Source organism: Tachypleus tridentatus, chromosome 8, assembly GCF_004210375.1.
Source record: "Tachypleus tridentatus isolate NWPU-2018 chromosome 8, ASM421037v1, whole genome shotgun sequence".
Taxonomy (NCBI): Eukaryota; Metazoa; Arthropoda; class Merostomata; order Xiphosura; family Limulidae; genus Tachypleus; species Tachypleus tridentatus.
The window spans coordinates 119,999,183-120,015,468 of record NC_134832.1 but is presented as its reverse complement, the minus strand read 5'-3'; the positions used below and the strand labels follow the sequence as shown (position 1 = coordinate 120,015,468).

General features: G+C 34.8%; 1 protein-coding gene across 2 annotated transcripts in view; it reads right to left on the bottom strand.

Annotated features, from left to right (window-relative positions):
- LOC143223349 (protein pinocchio-like) overlaps nucleotides 1–16,286 on the bottom strand; it is a 52,248-nt gene that overhangs the window by 34,795 nt on the left and 1,167 nt on the right. The gene's annotated exons all lie outside the window — the stretch shown is intronic.

Genomic DNA, 16,286 nt, shown 5'->3' with positions numbered 1-16,286 from the left:
GTAACTGTTGAAGAACTAATATAGAAACTTAATTCAACCCATTCAATAGTTCACCATCATCTACAACAGCTTGAAAAGGTGTCAAAACTTGGAAAATTGGTCCCCCATGAGTTGACAGAAGATAACCTTAGAGCATGAGTGGACATTTGCACTCCCTTGCACTCTCGTGGATGTAATCCACCTTTTTTGGACAGGTTAGCGACTGGAGATGAAAAATGGATATATTATAAATATGTTAAGCGCCGCAGACAATGGCTCAGTGCAGGTAAACTGGCTAAAGCACAGCTCAAAATGGACCTCCACCCTAGGAAAGTCTTGTTAAGCGTTTAGTGGGATATTGTTGGTGTGATCCACTTTGAGCTGCTGCCATTCAATGTAATGATTACATCAGAATTCTATTGCCAAATGTTAGGGCGCATGAATGTTGCACTGAAAGAAAAAATACCTGCTTTGATCAATCGTAAAAGTGTTGTGATACACCAGAATAATGCACGGCCCCATACAGCAAGGATCAAATCTGCAAAGATTGAAGAGTTAGGCTGGGAAAAACTTCCACATCCTCCTTATTCTTCAGACCTTGCCCCATCTGATTATCATCTATTCCGAAGTTTGCAGAACTATCTTGACAGAAAAGAGCTTGGAACACATGAAGTTGTCAAAACTACCCTCTGTACATTCTTTTCCTCCAAACCCCAAGAATTTTATAGAAATGGCGTTCAGAAGCTTGTGAATTGTTGCCAGAAAGTAATTAATAATAACACTGGGGAACACTTTTTCAGTAACTTTGAGTTGCATTGGATATTTTAACTGATTCTGAAGGAGTTTTAGGCGCTAATTTCAAATCTGAAATTAGTTTTTCTCTACAAGCTCTAGTTTGTATGCAATTTGAGGTTAATGAAATTGTACAAATGTGAACTTGCGTAAACCACGTATGAGCATTTTCACGTCCATATATATAGATAGCTTCTAATATTTTGATCATTCTTCTTTTGTTTCAGATCAAACATGGCTTCCAAAAATAGATATCATTGCAGAAACAAGCCTGATGCCTTCTGCTACATATGTGGATGCTACACACTCAATCGTCAGAGACGTAACATATCCTCGTTCGTCAAGCGTGCCTACAAGGCATATTTTGAAGTTCATCTTGGTGATCAAGACAAGCAATGGGCTCCTCATGTTGTGTGCCACAATTGTGAAGAAATGCTTCGAGACTGGACCAAAGGAAGACGCAATGGTCTGCCTTAAAAATAAATAAAAATGTCAAATTGCATAAAATCTGTAGCTTGCAGACAAAAACCGACTTTAGATTTGAAACCAACACACTCAAATTGACTATAGAAAGGTCTTGTTTTAAATGCAACAAAATGAGTGTTCCCCATTATAATGGAACATACATTATTGATTATATAACATTAAAAGCGTTTGAAATCCTATCTTTTTTTCTGAATCTAGAATCGGATATTATTTAAGAGATGACCTTATACATGCCATGAAAAAGTGGCGAAAACATGGCTTTATCGCTTTTTACGGCCCCGTATTGCGATATTTGAGGAATCAGTATTAAAATGTGAAGCTCATAACTACATAGAAGGCCTATAAGCAACTTTAGTTCTTAAAAGAATTCGTTTTGATTTGATGGAGTGGTGCTCTTCAAAGAAAAGAGTTGGAACCGCAGAGAGACGTTCATTTTATAGTAAACACTTGACCCTGATATACATTCATGGATTATTATTTTTTCATTATCGAAAAAATCAAAAACAAAGATAAATTTGTTTCCATGTGTCAATATCTTTATGTTTGGCCGAGTTTAAGTAAGTTACGCGCTACAAATATTCGAGAGAATATTTTCTTATGCTACTCTCAACTTACTGTTCGTTCAATTTTACTCAAGAATTCCATAAGAACATATTACCTATCGAGGTGTATGCTAAGTTTATTTTTTGTATCTGAAGGACATTCCAAACAAAGTGCTTGAATCAACTTCTTACAGGACACTAAATATAAAAACAGTATTATAAATTGGTGTACCACTAAGCTGCAGCTATGTATGATTACAACTCTATTACTTCTGTACAACGCTCTCGTCTCAAGGATATATCAACTCATGAGACAATGCATTCTAATCTTTATAAAAACGTTAAGAAATGTATATGTAATTATCTGTACACACATAGTCTAGCGGGCATTATAGAAATTCTTAAATATTCGCGCCGTAATTTAGGTAGTCGGCCAAAAGTCAAATGCCTCAGACAAAATTTTGCTACTTAGCTCCTTTTTTAAAAAAACAAAAAAACTTTGGATACTAATTTCACACAAGTATTTAATTTTTCTAATTTTCCCCTACCTCGTCTCCCTCTAGCTAGTGCTCGTTCTGTGTAAAAAAGACTCATTTTGCCGAGTGTGCTAAGGAAATCAATGTTTAGGCTTTGTGCGGTTGATAAGGTACTTAGCTCGATGAGTCATTTAACCTATGCTGTTCCAGTCTTTGCAGTTACAATATGCATAGCTTGTAGTTAGAAATATCCACTACGACAGACACCTCAGCAAATACTACACGCCAACTGGAAAAGTCGATTTTCAAGCCTATGAATCTACTCTGGAATGAACATTGTCTGACGATCACTCCAGTCTTCACCACTTTTATTCAAGATAAGTCAAAGGTATCGCATTGCATTACCTTTATTTATTCCTTATGTGAACCTGGTTTACTTTGTGGCTATAAGTCAGCTAAACAGCAGGTCATTCCTTAAAGATAAAGAATACAGCAGACCTTGCTTGGATAAAAGTGTACAGTGGTCATATTAATATGATTGCAGATTTCTGCAAAAGTTTATTTGTTGTTTTGCCTCAACAGTGACGAGCGCAGCAAGCAGCCTGCGTTCTGAGTGTTTTTAGGCTTCCGTTTGACGTTTGCTACCCTCGAAGCTTTTTTGTAGGCAATTTAAGTCTGCATTTTCATTTTATTTATTAGTTATACACAGTGAAAAGCCTCAAAAACAATGAAATAAAATAATACATAAAATATTTGTTGGATCGTTTTTGGTTTCAGCGCTCCACGTTGTACCAAAGGCTGATTTCACAGAAGAGTATCCATGTAGTTTGTATTGGTAAAACTGAAATTGGAATATACATATTTTTTTCTCAATAAAGTCATTTCATGCTTTAAGTTTTAATTTGTAAAAAACTAAATTTTCAGATACAAGTGTTTCGTGCTTTTTTTTATATTAGGCCACACACACCAGCTTCCCTATGTTTGTGTTACTCTCTAAGCAAAAAATAAAAATTGGGCAAAAAGGATTTTTAGAGCGAATTAATTGCCTCCCCTTCTTTCGAGAAGAGCACCCTGTAGATCCAGTTTTATATACATAACTAAGCTGATATTTAGTTTCGCTCTAAGTAGATGGGTAACTACTTTCCACTACAATTTTCAATCCTTAGAGATTGCGTCCAATTTTCATTTATTTGGCGATAATAGAGACTATTATCATCTAGTTTACTTGATTTTGTCGAAACGTAGTTAAATAGAACCAACAATATATCAAATGGCCCTAATTATCACTATAAAAGGAAACCAATACATGCCAGTTCTAGTTTTTTGTGATTAACACTCTTCGTTCGAACAACTCTATTGATAATTAAAATACGCTTGACCACGCACGAGCTTGATTGAGGCTGTCAGGAAATATTGGAAGGTGACACCCCCTCCACCATCAAATTATGAAAATAAACGCAGGCGTGGGCAATGTAATGTAACGAACTGCAGAAAATCGATCCTCCGCTGGGATAGCGATATGTTTACGGATTTACAACGCTAAAATCAGGGGTTCGATTCTCCTCGGTGGACACAATAACAGATAGCTCGATGTTGCTTTGCTATAAGAAAATAAACACACACAGAAAATTGTATTACGGAGGCTTCTGTGCAAGAAATATCTCTAATAAGAAGTTTTTTTGGTTTTTTTAAATTTCGTGCAAAGCTATACGAGAGCTATCCGTGCTAGCCATCCCTAATTTAGCAGTGTAAGACTAGAGAGAAGGCAGCTAGTGATCACAATCCACCGCCAGTTCTTGAGCTACTCTTTCACCAAAGAATAGTGGGATTGGCCATCACATTATAACGTTTCCACGGCTGAAAGGGCGAGCATGTTTGGTGTGTTGGGGACTGATAAAAAGGATACACACCTGATTTCTTCACACTTTCTGATTATTGTAAGTAGTTACGATATTAATTAGTTTAATTTTGTTTCTGATCGGGATAAATAGCTCGGTTTAAACAGACGTTAGTGATAATTACTTCGGATCTGGTTCTTGTTTACAGATTAGAGATTACGACAGCTCAAAAATACACTAAAACAGACCTCTGACCTCACAGGTAATAAGATCTATGGCCTTAAACCCTGTATCTGATGACATCTTTGTGAAATTTGAGCTGTGACTATATTATGTAACAACAGTCTAATACTTTCACGTACGCCTCAATAAATACCGGAAGTTCAGTGACAGTTAGATATTCCACTAACACAGGTCAAAGCATGATTTGATAAGAAAGAAACCTATAGGTGGTAGTTATATATTACACCAACACGTGTCAGAACACATTCTTAAACCAAGTAACTTATTTTCAATACTTATCAATTCACTCAAACACGGTTCAATACTTGTTTCACAACACATTCTAAGTGTTTACGTGAACTACTTGCTGTAAATTCATGACTGACCTAGATACGCAACGTAATTTAAAGCATTAGCAAAAATAATAACTAACTAAAAACACAGAAAACGTCCAATTATTACTGTCACTGTTACAAAACGTAAAACACTATCTCTAACTTTATATATCTTTCTTTCTGTTCCGTGTTTTTTATTACAAGAAGCTTGTTATCAAACGAAAGTGGAACACTAAAACAGGTCGGCCTCCGCTTCAAACCTGACTCACATTAATCGCACTTCTATAGCCAGTTTTCTATTCTACATAACATTATGTCGTTCTTAGAACTTGTATACTTTATTGAAGGAACTGTAACAAGACAACGTACTTTATATATCACCTTTTCGTGTTTTCGTAAGCTGCTAACGTGTAACACTTACCCAACGCATAGATAAGTTTCTGAAACACGTATGATATTAATGTCAACGGATCCATGCTGGGAAGAACAGTCTAATAATAAAGGTTTGAAAACACCTCTCTTCCTTGTTGAAACTTCCACAGGAGCGGACTGGCATTAAAGGGTCAGCCCGGGCCTCATCACAGGCTGTATACTGGCTAAATACTTAACATTGAAAATCAATTTCTAAGCATATTTCAAATCTACCTCAGAAGATCTATCGTCCCCATTAAAAGCTTCATAAAAATTGAACACCGACATTCCTAGGTAACTACTAGTGTGTGTGCACTGAATATAAGGTCACATACACTGGCAAAACAAAACGACACTTGAACACCGGTCTTTCTAACATTTAGAAGTATCCAGTAAGGGCAGCCATCTGTAGATATTCATTCACGTGTAGAAATGACAGATCACAACATTTTATATAATAGTTTCACTTTTGTATCAGCATGGTCTTGAAATCTTCGTCATAGCAAGAAACCGCTCGGTTCTGAATAACTTTAAAAGATCTTTATACCGAAACTTATACAAGTTTAGTTTATATCTTGGTATCTCATGTAACATGCAATTTTATTACAGTTGTTACTTGTTAAACCTATACACTTGTTTCTTCCTGCCTTTTCAGTCGAACATTTCAAGTACCTTGGTTAACGACATTATTATAACGGTAACTTTATAACATTATCTTCATATTTCACTGAAGGAGTAAGTGTTAAAAGCCTATTAAAGATGAAGCAGTGTTAAGTAAGCTGTCGTTATATTTGCGTTTAATATATGATGGATTATGTTTGTTACAAATAAACTTACATAATAGATTACCCCTGCTGTGCTGAACTCAGGAATCGAACCCCGAAATGTAACGGTAATACATCTCTAGCTGTTAAGTCACTGGATTGGGGGAGGGGTTAGTGTAGTAAAATAAAGTGTTGGTCTATCTGTAAAGCGTGTCTAATTACGTATTTAGGTCATCAGAAGATCCTGTTATTTGAAACAAAAAAATTCTTAATAGACGCAGTCTCAGAGGCAATGTGTGCACTGTGATGAGGGATTGTGGAACTTAATTATTCATGGAAGGGGCAGATTTTGGAAAAGTTAACCTAAATAAATGTACTTTATTCACAACCATTACACGTAGTTGTACGTTCATGAATCATATGACTGGGCATTATTTTTATAATTATTATGCAAAATTCACACGAATGTAGATTTCCTAAATGCTATTTAATGATAGGTTTTATTATTATTAAGACATTATAAATCTTTAGCTCAAAGCTACTTATTATATTTAAATCACATTGTATTTTACTTCAATGTTCGACTTCTCTACGTCACAGATTTTATCAGTATGAATCTATAACTAATGGGGTGGGGACTACTGGACAAGCAAGGTTCCACCATGGCGCCGGCCTCATTACACATCCACTTAAACAGGTGAAAAAGCTGGTGGTAACCAAAGTTAGATACTGAGGTGTCTATTTAAGATATAAGAGGATTTCCATTTCTTTTGGAATCTCGTTGGACGTCAAACGGAGATGGGATTGAGCACACTGAGTTAGGTGATCTAGGTCCAACCGAGCAGATTTCATTGAATCTGTGTATGTACAATTTCTGTTGGGTCTGCGCTCTCTAGATGTATTCTGAATTTATGATGCCACGGAATTTCTACGTGCAATCCACGTGTCAGAGAAGTAAAAAATGTCTGATATAAGGATGACTTAGCCAAAGCCTCAGTAAAAGTGTGGGCTGAAAAGTAAATTCAAAAGGAATTTGAAGGAATAAAACAAAATCCAACAGCATTTTAAAAGAATAACAATTTAAAACACAAAAACTGTACAACAAATAAAAGCAAAACAGAAAATCTTAAAGCAGCATGCAAACGCATCCAGTGTACATTCGAGACAGTTGAAATCTTTGTCGTTGTTTGTAATTAAGCACAAAGCTCTGCCCAACACGGATATCGAAACCCGGATTCTAGCGTTGTAAATCTGCAGATATATCGCTGTACCACTGGGGGCTAAAACCTTAGTCAATAAAGACAGTAACACAAACCGAATTGATGAAAGTAAGTGAATCCCCCCTTAAATGTTTTACAAAGTGAATTGTTACATGTATATTAATTGTTTTTTATTGTTTTGATAACTTGAACTTTAAATTTTATGAAAATGTATTCTTAATTGTATGTTAAATAATAAATTATGTGGAACACCTATAATTTTATTTTAATAAAATGACACTGTGGTTGTTAAAAATTAACACATTTTTTCAGTACTATTTTTACGTTTCCTAATTTTTTGTGACATTTAATATACATTTTTCATAATTGTTATTTCACGTTATTTAACTGAATATCGGACATAAGAGTCAATACTTACATCAAGTATCAGTGTGGAGAATTCATTAAAGAAATAATATAATTTTATATTACACGTTTGAAGGCCAGGTGGGTTAAGGCGTTCGACTTGTAATCTGAGGGTCGCAGGTTCGAATCCCCGTCGTGACAAACATGCTCGCCCTTTTAACCGTGTGGGCGTTATAATGTGATGGTCAATCCCACTATTCGTTGATAAAAGAGTAGCCCAACAGTTGGCGGTGGGCGGTGATGATTAGCTGCCTTCTCTCTAGGCTTACCCTGCTAAATTAGGGATGGCTAACAGAGATAGCCCTTATGTAGCTTTGCGCGAAATTAAAAAACAAACATTACACGTTTACATTATGCAGTAAGATGTAGTGAAGGTAAATTGCAATGTTATTAAGTAGTTTTTCAGGCTAATATGTATAAACCTACTAATGCCTGTACAAAGATTATTCTGTTCCATAAAGTATTCGTTCTTAATGGGTATGGTGAGCAAATTCTAATGGTTTCATTCGTCAACCTTACGAAGTACAAATGAAAATTTATGCCATTTGAGAGAAGGCGGTTGCAAGACGAGGAGAGATAAAAAGAGAAGGTTAGAAAGACCAAAGTAGATAAAGGTTTATGTGTTTAGATAAGCACATATAAGCACATATTAAAAAGAGACAAGGTAAATTTTAAAACATTCCGCAGTAGTGAACTATTTCGTTGAAGAGGATTACGTAAACAGTTTTGAAAACCCAATCAGTGTAATTCTTTGTGCCTGTTTGGAGTCGTGTTGGTCAAGTTGCCTTAATATATTAAAGTTAAATTAATTATTGCAGGCCATGAATCTTTTGCGTGAAACACCTGTGATAGTTGTGAGTGAAGTTGTCATAGAAACTTCTGTTTTTTTGGGTTTTTTTCTGATGCAGAGAAGTAATCTAATATATTACTAGAGGACTTGAAATTAACAATTTGTGAAAAGGATTATCACAAGGGATCCAAAATGGGACCGCATGATGCTCACGTTTTATAGTCCACTATATGACCATTTCTTACCTAAAAAGAACTACATACCAGACGCACTTATTATGATCAAACTTACAACCATGTCTTTCCAAAACAGAATTATATGCTGGATACGCTTGTTATAATCAAACTTACGACAAGTTCTTGGCGAAACGGAAATACATGCTTGCTAAAATTAGAGGTTCGATTCCTCTTGGTGGACTCAGCAGATAGCCCGATGTGGCTTTGCTATAAGAAAACACAAACATTACGTGCTGGACACGCTTGTTATAAACAAAGTTACCAAAATGGAACTACACACAGAATATGCTTTACAGTCAACCGTACAATCAAATTCCACAAATTCAAATTCTTAGCTGTAATAACATTTGATTATGCAGTAAACACTGTAATTAACAGATGATTTTTCTTCTAGATGTAGTGTTAGCAAACATGTATGAAACGTTAACACAAGTATCAGTCGTCCTTATCATCCATCAGTTCCTCAGGTTCTCCAAACTCGAATACCTGAAGGATTTAAAAAATAAATAAAGAAATGTTTAGACAGCCTAGTGATTAGGGCGCTCGAATCATGATGTCGAAACTCGTTGCCGAGCACCCTCGCCCTTTCAGCCGTAGGAGTGTTATTATGTTGCAGTGAATCCCGCTATTCGTTGGCATTGGTTTAGTAACCTATCACTTCAGAGTTAGGCTAGTACAAATAGTTCTCGAGTAGCTTTAAGCAAACATTCAACAACAAAAAGAAACAACAGATTTTCTTTATTAGGACCAAAATATATAATATTCTTCTCGACAACTATATGCAACGCTGTATTTTTAAAATAATGTTAATGGCCAGATATTGGGGAACAGTACTCTTCTGTTGAAACTCTTTCTATAACTTACTTATGTTTACAGTTTCCTGAACTCAGAAGTTCCAAACAGATAAATTCTGAGGAATTCACGTGAAGGTTGAAAGTAAAACTTTTTTTTTTAAATTGCGTCTTTACTTACGTTATTTAGATAAAACAAAGTGGGATCTTTTTATTAACTTACCTATAAAAAATACGTTTTGGGCGTAATCTAATGAAAAAATTTTTATATCTTAACAGTATAAATTAATTTTTTTAATATACTGAGTTATTATACACTAGAGAAAGCGTACTAAATGACTTAAATTGAAGTTCATTCTCGGATCTGAATGCTTTAGAAGAACCACGCATCTTATTGGTTGAATGTATGCGACATGGAAAATGCCATCTCAGTTCCATCCGTATTCTAAAACATTATCCAAGTTTGACATGAAGTTTAACCAGCCGACGAACCAGTTTTTTCTTCTAATAATTTGAAAGACGAACTGCAATTGTAATTTATATTGTAAAACATTAACCAATTAACAAAGGGACAGCTTTAAACGGGCATTGCCTTGCTTAAAGCTCTACTTTGAACAACGTACCTCGCCTCGTAGTCTGAATTAGGGACACTTATTGACTATGTATATATTTCACATTGGGCGCCAAGTTTTTACCTATGGTTAGAAAGTGGCGTCTTTGTATGGTCTCGGGCACGTACTACAGCACACGTGCAGAGCGTGCGATTACTGCGTTTTGACCTCCCGTTAACGGCCTTGTCTGGCTGTTGCACTCTCTCAAAGATATGTTTTACAGAGTTCAGCCTTATTCGCGTGAAAAGTACTTGAACTGTAACGTTAAAGCGATGGTAAAGATGTCATTCGTCTACACTTGAAATTCGTGTTTTAAGTTCGTTATCCCTTTTAAATATTTAACTAGAAAAGAAGATTATTGAAAACAAAAAGTGCTGCAACAGTTTCCATCAGAATCACTGCATATATTTCGAGAAATTACGTGCTGGCTATACTGAAGTCCAGAAACATATTGCGAGATTATATATTTGTTACCTCACCTTAAATTAACTGTAATTAATTTAAGATTTACCTGTCAACTTGGCCTATGGTGATTTTGTTTTTCTAGTTATAAAGTTGAGATATGTATTGAATTAAAGACATGCTAAACAAATTTCAAATTAAAACCAGTTTTCAAATCGAAAACTAAAAAATCTGAAGAGAGGGTGGAATATCTGAAGGACCCACCACAACAAATCTCCGCATTTAGAGAAACGATAAAAGAACTCCAGTAAGCTAAAAAACAACTCATTTCGAAAAGTCTAAATGTCATTACGTCGTGCGTTCGTTATTAAAATACAAATAAAGGTATAAATAATTGTCCTTCTTGGTAGAGAACAAACTGAAAAAAACAAGCAAAAAATTAATATTATTCAATGACAATGTAAATTATATCACAGGACAATTAAACAATCGCAATAAAACAGTTCGAACAGATTTTTCAATCAGACCCTAATTTATGTAGTAACGATTTATGTAGTAACTCATATTTGATTAGATTGATTAACTGTTTGAGGCCTTGCTTATCATCGAATTATGAAAAATCGAGTTTGTGTACTAATAACTCCGATGGGACAGAGGTAAGTATACAAATTCACAACGCTATAATCAGGCGTTCGATTCCCCTCGGTGAATAGCTCGATGTGGCTATGCTATAAGCAAACACACACACCGATGAAAATAACAAAAATATAACTAACTGAAAACCTTATATAATGTTATAAATTGTCTTCATTTAATATACAATTTTGTATTTTGTGACTTTTCTGCAAGAGTGAAAATTCAGCTTGAGGATTAAAACTAGTGTTATACGAAATGAGCTAAACCAAAACGTTTCACTATATCTTAACTATAACAATATTACCCTTCGATATGTATTAAAGACAACTTCCGTGTGTATGTTCCCATGAAACTGAAGTAAGGAAACAACAAAAACTTCTAACGAACTTACTTCCGTCTTTAGCTTGGTTGATGCCCTCTGGTGTGATAGTGAACTTCGATGACAACAGTCAGATAATGATACAAATGGCTCAGATTTACGGAAGTTATTCGCAACTCTTTTCAACAGTCGTTAAACAACTGAAAAGACTATTTAATCACTACACAAAATGATATCAAAGTTCGAGCCAATAACGCGATCACGTTGTAACTAACATACTACAACACTATATATTAAAGCACAAAGATGACATTGACAAAGCTTGAATTATACTTAGGCCCTTGTACTTTACTTCGAACACTGACATTCGGCTGAACAATAGGAAAAGTTTCGTTCAACCATATGTTTATAACAACAAATCATCACGAAAGAATCTGCTTTGGGCACATGTCATATCAGTAGGACTAAAAACAGAGCACGCTTGATGCTAATATTTTGTGACAATTATAATTACTCTTCGCTGGTTTAGAAGAGGCATTCACACTATAACAATTGATGTTGGAAACATATGGCTTATATAAATGGTGTTTTAACCACTGCTGTGTTTGTCGAGTCCCTGATGTGCTCTGTATTTAATGAAACTTGTAGTTTGACATGCATATGGCAAACAGTGTGGTTGAAATACTGTTATACATTCTTTTGGAAAAACCCTTGGGACTGAATAAAGTATGAAGTATTTAAAATATACACTAGGCCTTATAACACGTATAATCTAAATCATTATTTGTCAAATGTGTGTGCCCGCTTATAACTAGCAAACCGCTGGACCCATTGTCACCAAACGTGACTTTCATAACGTTCCCGTTATTTAAATGGGTTCTTTAACTAATACAGAGTAAGACTACTGGAACAGTCTTAGAACTCTTAAAATAAAAATGAATTACTTATACAGAGGGGAGCTTTAAAAAGAAACTTATCAAATTGTATAACTTCGTGTATTTAAATTATAATCAAATTATGGATTCCAAAATATAAAGCAGTCGTTCTTTAAACTTGGCACAATACCAAAAAAAAAAAGTCTTAAGCTTGGTGAAATTTTAACACTTTTTGAACACTGAATGCGTTGTTTCTAACAAGTAATTTTAATTGGTTCGTTCTACATTCACTGTTCCTTTTCCTGATGTGAATGGCTCGGCTTGACCAGGTGGTTAGGTTTGCGGGTTCTAATCTCCGTCCCACCAAATATGCTTGCTTTTTCAGCCGTGGGGGCGTTATAACGTGACTATCATTTCCACTATTCGTTCCTGTTGTATATCCCAGTTAAATTAGGGACGGTAGCGCAGGTAGCCTTCATGTAGCTTTGCGTGAAATTTAAACCATAATGAACAATAATGTATACACTAACATTTTAAAACTATAAATACGTAGAACATTTTAAATATGTAAGATGTTACATATCGTTGTCTTAGTAAACTTATCGTTTGGATAGATCAGAGAACTCTATGGTTCAGACACAGTGGTCCATTACTTTGGTCTGTGAACCTGGAAGACCCAATCGCCGACCTGAAGCGGCTTCTCTAACTGTCGTTACTTTAACGTACCAACAACAAAAAGTGCGAAACGTGTTTGATGATATCACGTTTCAGACTCGTGGCCCTAGGATTCCCTGCCTGACACACTAACTACTACATCGTTCCAGATAAAGGACATCGATTGTTAAAAATTATCGTTTTGTTGACGTTATTCCTTGCGCGAGTTACTCTAACTTTCTCATCTATATATAAGCATTAGTCACGTATTTCAAGGCTACATAATAAGATATGTGTATAATGTCATGCAGGGAATTTACCCCGAATTTAGCATAATCAACCATAAGCTTACCTCAGAGCCTCCGAGGGAAGGGAACTTGCTACTAAATGTTCGTAACTCCCATAACAAGAAGTACTTTACAAGTAAATGATTGTGAAATTTTTCGTATTATTCCTAATGTTTTCTTTAAAATAACTTTTCTTGGTATGAGAACTGCACTGACTTCTGTTACTGTACCTCTCAACTAGGAAAGTTTTTGTTTTCTGTGCGTAGAAATATGTACATTTTGATAAACAAATTCATTTATAACTTTAACTCATATCGTGTTTAATACATCATATTCACAATTAAAAAAACATAATTTGATTAATTATTTTCATCGTGATAATCTTTATTGTTGAAACTGCTTAAATTTGTTTGTTTTTGAATTTCGCGCAAAGCTACACGAGGGCTATCTGAGCTAGCTGTCCCTAATTTAGCAGTGTAAGACTAGAGGGAAGGCAACTAGTCATTACCACCAACCGTCAACTCTTGAGCTACTCTTTTATCAACGAATAGTGGGATTGACGGAAACATTATAATGTTCCCACGGTTGAAAGGGCGAGCATGTTTGGTGCGACGGGAATTCGAACCCGCGACCCTCGCATTATGAATTGAGTGCCTTATCCACCTGGCCATGCCGGGCCCTACTGCTTAAAAACTTGTTAATTTTTGATACTTTAGTAATCACACAATACTTAGAAAAAAATCTTATTTACTGCTTAGCAGGAAGTCTGATTGATCAATGTAAGAAACGATTCATATTTTAGACAAGTTTTTTAGGGAACCTTCAATACTTCATTGTTATCAACATAATTAATTCTGCACCAAGAATGGTAAAGCCACAGTAATGTATCCTAAATAATACAATAAATTGATTAAAATTGTAGGTGTATAAGTTGTGCACTTGTAAGTCAGAAATTAAGAATCAGATAATATTTGTTACGTGTGATCAACCCTAAAAGCGTCTTTAAAAAGATATTTATCATGTGTCATTAACAGTATTACAGTACTGTGTTTCAGGGCTCAGACGTGTTACGAAAAACAAGTACTTCGCCTGACATCGATTGGTTGAAGCGCATATCGAACTTAATATATTGTTCCTTTTTATAAAATATATTTGTCGGAAGTTTACTTTAGAGGATGCAACAGGTAGTAAATTCATTTTTATTATATAATATTGTAATCGTTCAACTAAAGAATCTATAGTTCTTGTATAAATTAACTAGAATATTCTCTACAGTTTGAAAGTCTCTTCACGTGACTTATGTTTTGTCTTCTGTCTTCCTGATATTATGTTCAAGATGTTAAAGTAGTACTGAAAACAGAATGGTGCATTTTGACAAACTCCCTGTTTATTAAATTTATATAAGTAGTAGGTAACACTACATTGTTTTTTTCGGTACAAACGTGCTGATTCACACTTATTTTTTTTACCGTGATGAGTAACAAGTGCTCTCATAATAGTACGGCAGTACTGGTAGGTTTTTTTACAATAGAAACATAATTAAATAATTCCAAAGGTCGAAAGTTGTTGTACTACTACTACATAAGATAACCTTTTTAACTGTTGTTGCAAATTCCAATTTGTATGAAGAAACAATAACAGTGCATGATGTCAGTTTCATTCCATTACACAACACCACTTCCCTAATTAATATCTTCAGGGTGGAGCAGTTCGAATTTGGATTGGTTCAATGGTAAGGGTGAGACAACAGTGACCGTTAAATTAGCGTAAGACTCCTAAACACAAGAGTACTGGACATCACGTACGTAATATCAGAAAGTCGTAAAGGTTGGAAATATAGCCACGGTCTAGGTCTGCTACCAATGGACAGTCAGGTCTTGACTTGTAAAAGCCATTCATAAATAACCGAAATACAAATAAGCCTTACTTGCTAAATATTTCAACATGAATAAGAAATATAAATAAATAACTTATGCTACATTCGTATCTGTGAAAAACATAAACCAGTGACTCTTGACAGTTACCTGGTAGTTGTTTAGTAAGTTTTAAAGTTTGTAACGCTAAAATTTAAAGGTGTCATGTTCACAGCACAGATTTCCTACTGCAAGAATAATTTCTTATGTTATTAAAATGTGAACAATAATGTATGTAATGTTCAATAATATGCTAAGATGTACTGAACAGCAGAAAATTGTAACGATCTGTTGTAACATTCAGATTTTGTCTGTCCTGAAAATTTTATTTCAACGGATTTACGTAAGTATGTATTAGTCAACATTTTGTATAACGTATTAAAAGCTTACCAAAGTTCCGAGAAAGTTTAACGTTAGATCAGAGAATAGCATTATTAGTTTATTTACTGATAGTATCAAGTACAGTGAACTAATGGAAAAAATGCACACAAGTTACAGTGATCATCTATATATTTATAGAATGTAGGCGGTACTTAAGGCTTAAACTATAGTTAAGCCTAGATAAGTGGACTTCAAAAGATTTGTCTGGGATTAAAATTATTTTGTATTATTCTAGAAACCCTGTATTTAAAGTATTGCAATAAAGATACTAGTTTTGACCGTACATGTTTTGTGGGTCTCTGATAGTCATGATAAGTGCATAAAACTGATAAAGAATATTTCTACCATGGTAACTTAAGTATTTTTATTAATATTATACTATTATCATAAACAGATATATCTCGTGAAAATAGAAGTTCCACATAATAGAAAAAAAACACAACAAAAGTTTCTCTCTCAGCTAACACAGTAACACGATTCATTACTGGTTCTTATAAGCTTCTTCACTTGTGTAACACGTTCACGTGAAATTTTCTAAGAACCTGAAATACGTTATGGTTAAACCACCCACATCCTTAAACGTCACTTGAACCTCTTTCACCTTATCATGGTGTTTGATGTATCGAAACAACTATTATGATGAATTCCACGGAAAATAATGCGGGTCGTTACAAGATCTTGAAACATCTTCTAAATAAATTTAGTGGGAAAAACAAAAGCAATTGTTGCTTGTTTGTAGTTATGCAACAAAACTACACAATGGAATATCTGTGTTCTGCCCATCATGGGTATCGAAACCCAGTGTCTAGCGTTGTACGTCTGCAGACATGTCGCTGTGTCATTGGGGACCAAAAGGAATGGAAGGTAAATGTTTGAAATTATATTAAAATGCGTGATATTTACATATATGATGATATATAT